Below are 6,049 nucleotides of genomic sequence, written 5' to 3' on the forward strand. Positions count from 1 at the left end.
AGGCAGGGCTTTTGTCACTCCAGGGTGCTCTGCTGGGGCACCTTGGGCCACCACTGCACTGCCACTGCTGCTCATGGCTGCTAATGCCAGGCATCTGCTCAGTCTGTACAGAGCTGTCTTTGTCATCAGAGCTGGGGACATCATCCACACAAACAGCCTGGAAGAAGCTGGGTGGTGGATGAGCTGCTGGCAGGCTCTGCCTCAGCCAAGAGCCCAGTGAGAGCTCTCCAGGGCATGTCCACAGCCCCACGCACGTGATGGAATTCCATGAGCTGACTTGAAAGGCATTTCTTATCAGGTTTGGCTTTTGCAGATGAGGTGTGCACCTGGCAGAGAAGGCACCTGCTTCCAGGAGCTAGGCCTTAAGAAATGGCACTCACACATGGGATGATGACTGCAAAGCAAAGAAATGACACAAAAGAAATACAAGGAGGGGACATAATAGTATGGCCTAGCTTGGGGTATTCAGCTGATGTCACTGGGGCCATCCTCTCCTGCACCATCACAGAGGCTGGAAAGGCAAGAGGCATTAGCAAGTGACAAACCTACAAGCCCAGCATCCAGGCTGTTCCTAAAATACAAGGTGTTTGTGACTAAATTACTTGGTACAAAATGGTTTATTGATGCTCAAACCCACATAGCCAGAAGAATGAGTAAAAACAGGCACTGCCTAAGGCTTCACATGTGTTCCCTTCTCTTTTCCTTCTTATTTTAACTAATTAGTTAAAATAATTAATTTAGCTTTCTTTTGGCCTCAGGCCCCTGATGTAAGCACATAGGAATATGCCCTGTGTCTTACACATTCATGCAGTCTGCTAGCCCACACTGACAGTCTGACTTACACAGAAATAACAAACCCCTCTTAGCTGTGCCTCACTTAAAAGAAGTACACTGTGCATCATGGAAAATAAAAAAATGGAGCCCAGCAAAACACTTAACGACTGGGACCTAAGACAATAAACGTAAGGCTCTAAAAATTAGACTTGGCAAAAGTCTAATGCAGATAAAATCAATAAGGAAAGGATAAGAATATATTAACACAAAATATTTCCTGGGGAAATGGAAAAAGTTTCATAAGAGTAGATCTTAACATCAACAGAGTTATCCAAAGGGCAAGAAAAAAATCTGTAGCCTTTCAGATGTTGGCCAAAAATGAAAGAAAAACAGGCGCCTTCTCAGTCAGGTCTGGCAGCAGCAGCCACCAGCAAAAGGAGCTTAAGAGGGGTGGCAGCTGGAAATCACTCAGCTCCTGAAGTCCCTGGCACCTTGCTGCCTCTAACCCTTCTGTGGCCACTGGATCCAGAAGGATGCATGTGCAGCCTGAAGTTCACTCACATCCTTCCAGGCAGGAAAGACAGGATAGTTCTGAGGGGCTGCTCAGCCTTCAGGCCTGCCCACTCATTCAGGTCTTCAAGTGAGGCTCTTTTATACTCTTCTGCTCTCACTTTTTGGTGTGTCTTGCTTGGTGCTGCCTTCCTGTTCCTTCTGCCTGCAGATGCTCCCACCATTACCTCTACTGGCAGCCCTTCACTGTCCAGGCTGAATGTGTGAATGCAGCACAGCGGCAGCAATGCCAGTCCCCAGCTCTTGTTAGTCTGCTCAGCTGGCTGGGACAAGTTATTTCAAAAGTCTTCTTGAGTTATAACTAAGGTAAATCAAGTCAGAAAATCATTACTGGCATCACTCTGGTACTCCCAGTCCTGCACTGCTTTTCCACAATGACCTTTCTGTGCTGAGTGAGCACAGACATGTCACTTTGCTGGGAAGGGACAAGCAGCACAGGTGAGCTCACTGCACTGCACACAGGAATGGGAACCTCACATGAGGAAATGTCTTGTGGATTCAGCTGTTGCATCACTTCAGCTTTGCCAAACTATGGAAATAATTCAAATGTAGGCATGTAGTTCTGCAATGACAGCCTCAGGGTGTGAAATCTTCAAAGAGGCTGTTTCTGGCAGGTGGAGAAACAACAGGAGGTGTGTTCCTGTGCTGGCTGCCAGCACTGGACTGCAGATCTTTTCACTTGGTGATGGGATTAATGCACCAGAGGGATCTCCCCTGGTCTGCATATTCCACCTTCTTTCTGGTCAGTTCTGAGAGCCAGGAATCATGTGCTAGATCTACACCTCCCTTAGAGGATTTTCATGTTAATGTTAGTCCTGAGGAATAGTGAACTGGAAAAGGAGGCTGTAGAAACACATTTCTTGACCATATTCAGCATTATGGAATGATTCAGGAATGGTGAGATGGTGCTTGCCTAACCCCCACTTTTGAAACTGATGTCATAACCAGACGTAAGTGGGCAATAAAAGTTGTCATATTCTTAGCTGCAAACACAAGACACTTCTTCCCCTTGAGCTCATCTGTGGCAGAATATCTTTTTGCAGCTGTACCCATCACCCATCTCTGGCCCCAAAGCTGTAAACAGAACAGGCTCAAGCAGTTTTTCTCCCTGTGCTGTACAGTATTTCACTATCAGTGGAGGAACATGCTGTCCAGCAATGAGTTCAAAGAGCTGCTGCTGGTTTGCCTCTAATCTTCTGTTTTTCTTTTGGAATATGCAATCAAGAAAACTGGAAGCATTTTTTCTGGCTTAGGGTCTTTAACATGATCATGCTGTCCATCTTGCTGAATGTTTCTGTGGTATTTTACTGCACTAACGGGTGTTCATGTACATCATTATAACCCTTTGGTCACAGCATGTGGTGCTTCATTTTTCTGAGCTCTGTCCACAGAGGATCACAGAATCACAGAGTATTTTAAACTGAAAGGACGGTCCCTTGCTGTGGCACAGACTTGTGGCTCTGGGACTTTGGCAATTGACATGGCAGATTTCTGAGTCCTCTGTTCAAGATCTAAAGTCAATCAAGAGGGAAGAAGATCTTCTCTGAGTGGGTGAATGGCATTGGAATCCCATTTAAAGACTGAGTGCAAGATCTCTGGTGTCTAGAAGCAGTGGTAACTCTGCAGATTACATCTGCTCCTTGCCCTAGTTTGTGTAAGCAGTTAGCTGATTTCAGCTCCCAGTTCTGGCAAATCTGTGGAAAATAACACTACAAATAAATGTGTTTATTTATTTTAAAAGAAAGTCTTCTCAAACTCCTAGAGAGGTGCATTTAGGATTAGCTGCTACACAGAGGGACTGGGAGAGGACCCATCTGCTTTCAGCCAAAACCAGTTGCTCTTCATCAGCCAGTTTCCTAATCCCACCTCAATTCCCTCTCTGCTCCTCCACAGGATGCTTGCCTCCCCCAACAGCACAGCTTACTGCAGAGCCATTTTTTGGGTGAAAACACATTCCTCTCTGCATTCCCCAGATCGGGGGGGGGACTCTGTCCCCCAGACATGGGGGGACATGCCAGTGGCTCCAGCCAGCTGCATGGCACAGCCTCTCCAGCCGTGCTGCTGGCACACAGCCCTGCCCACCCATGGCCACGCCACCAGCAGCTGCCTCACCTTCATCCCCACTGACAGGCACAGCAGCAGCTGCATGTGGTGGTACAGCCTCGTAGGTTTGATCGTGTAAGGGCTGATGAACTTTCCTTCAAAATGTGGGATCAGGACACATTCCCCACCCCCCAAAGCTGCTGTTCTGTGGCATTTGTTCTACAAACACAGATAAAAATCTTGTTCTTACTTTTCAAGTTTATATTTACAAAGGGTGGAAAAAGAGGCATAATGACAGTTTAATTAATGTATGCCATTAATCCTGGAGATAATCAAAAGCCTGATAAGTCTCTAATCTTGTAAAAAAGAATTAGAAAGCACTGAAACATCTTTTGCCATCTGTAAACCTTTTAATGAGATGCTGCATGCTTGGAGGAGGAGCCATGGAAAGGAGCAGTGCCAGAGGACATATTCTCAGCAGATTTCATCACTGGACTTCTTGTGTGATATTATTCTTGGCAAAACTGGAGTCCAAAGTCATCAATGTTGTTTTTAAAATTTGTCCTCCTATCAATGTATAAAGCTATTCTAAGAATTTGTGGATATAAATCAGGAGAGCTTTCGCATGTCTATCCTTTTCTTGTAAGTATCATATATTTAAAGCACTGCTTCAGCTTTTACTAATTACTTCCTAGTTATTCCTGCAGGTGTTAAAGTCATGCCAGTACACAATATCTATTATTCAAGCAGGCAAAAAAAAATAGAAATAATAGAAGGCAATATTTCAAGGTGTTTAAAAAGTAATAATGTAGCCAACTTCAGAGAACAATTTTTTTTTAAATCTGTAGAAAAGTCTTGTTTCAATGCTGTCCATAGCTTTTCACTTTTATATGTAAAGTGCAGTTGATGTTGTCAGTTATTACAAGCGTCAATGAAACAACTTTGGAGGATGCAGTGACTAACAGACATTGTCCAGATTTTGAGGAGCTCAAAAAGAAGTGCTCATCCTTGAACTTGGAACAAAAGTGTAGCGTACAAGGGCAAAATGTCCTAATGTCTGCCACTCCTGCAGGGACCTGGGAACCAGCTGGAGCTGCTGGGAAACATGGTGGGAAGGAATAATAAAAAGTATTGCTTCTCTTCCTCTCCAGAGACCCAAAGAAAACTGAATTTGTCCTCTGGAAAGGAGGCCGGGGCCAGCAGTCTGCCGCAGGGGGAGAGTTAAGGCTGGGTGAGAACTTTTGTCTGGCTCCCAAAAAAGACTGAACCAATGAAGGAGCCAGAGCAGGACTGGGTTAAATAAACCCTGGAGGGTTGGAGGAGAAGTTCTGGCAGGCAGGCAGAAGGAGGGTGAAAAAAATGAGAATATTTGTGTCAGGGTTGGAAATGACAGGGATTTTTGTTTGGTGTTTTGTTTTGGTTTTTTTTAATTTCATTTAAGTTTGAACAGTACGAGCAGCACTAAGAAGCAGAGGTTGCCCAGGCACAGGTCAGCCAGCAGCTGAACTGCTTGGGTATCCCCCTGCAAGCATGAACATCCCAAATCCTTGAGCACAGAGGCTTTTGGCAGGTGGGCTGGGGAAGGGGCAGAGGTGGGCTGAGGCAGTCGGGGTGCTGCAGGAGCTGCCTGTGCCCTGCTGCAGGCAGAGGTTTGTGCTGTCAAGGGGCCATTGCAGCAGCAAGTGTGCTCAGCCCCACACCCAGGGCAGATGCCAGAGAAGGAACACCCCAAGGGGCTTTCCTTCAGACGCTCCTACCACATGTGAACAACATTTAGTAAACAACTGCAGGAAGGCTGATTCCCAATGCACAGAGACTGGAAGTCTTCAAGACTGAAAATGTGTTTAAGACCCTGAGGAGGGGGAACTTTTTTGCTGGTCTGAGGAGCTCTGCTTTCCACCAGTCTGCAGGCAGGTGGGAGAGGGTGCGGTGAATTATCCCATTAAACACAAGAAACAGAGGAAATGTTAGGCTGGGGACAGGGACAAGGTCCTGCTGTCAAAGCAGCAGGTCCTGAATGTAGGTAAATTTTTTGACCCCTCTCCAGAAAAATAATTGTTCAAAATAGGAGATGAATTTGAGTAAACTTAGCAAACACAAAGAGAGGTCAGGGAGACAGAGCAAAGGGGAACTTCTGCACATTTTCCCCATCTTCAGATAAAGCTGTGTTGGTATACACAAGTACAACGACTGCTGATCTTTGGCTCCTTTATTTATAAAACAATATACTAATCTTAATCCCTGGACACACTGACGTAACTGAATGTCATACTTTCCAAATATAATGGATTACATTCCCATCATAAAATAAATACATTCCAGCAGTGAGCCCCCTAGCAAATAACAGAGCTCCAACAGCTGGGGAAGCTGGGGCAAGAGGTACAACAATTGGGGTGTGTTGCTGAAGCCCAAAAGCAAAGTTTTTGCTGGCAGCATTCTAGGAAAACCTATTATAAATGCAACACTACCAAAAAAGTGCTCTTTTCTTTCTAGTTCTGTGCTGCATGCATAAGCCATTAAAAAAAAAATAAAATAAACCTGGGTAAACAAATATGCTCTTTTCCATACGACCTTTTCTTGAATGTTTTTAAAAGTATATTGTCTTTTTGGTTTAACACAGTATTTGTCAGCTTTTATTTATAGCTTAAAAGAAAAGCCTTCC

Source organism: Passer domesticus, chromosome 1 (assembly GCF_036417665.1).
Source record: "Passer domesticus isolate bPasDom1 chromosome 1, bPasDom1.hap1, whole genome shotgun sequence".
In the NCBI taxonomy this organism is placed as follows: Eukaryota; Metazoa; Chordata; class Aves; order Passeriformes; family Passeridae; genus Passer; species Passer domesticus.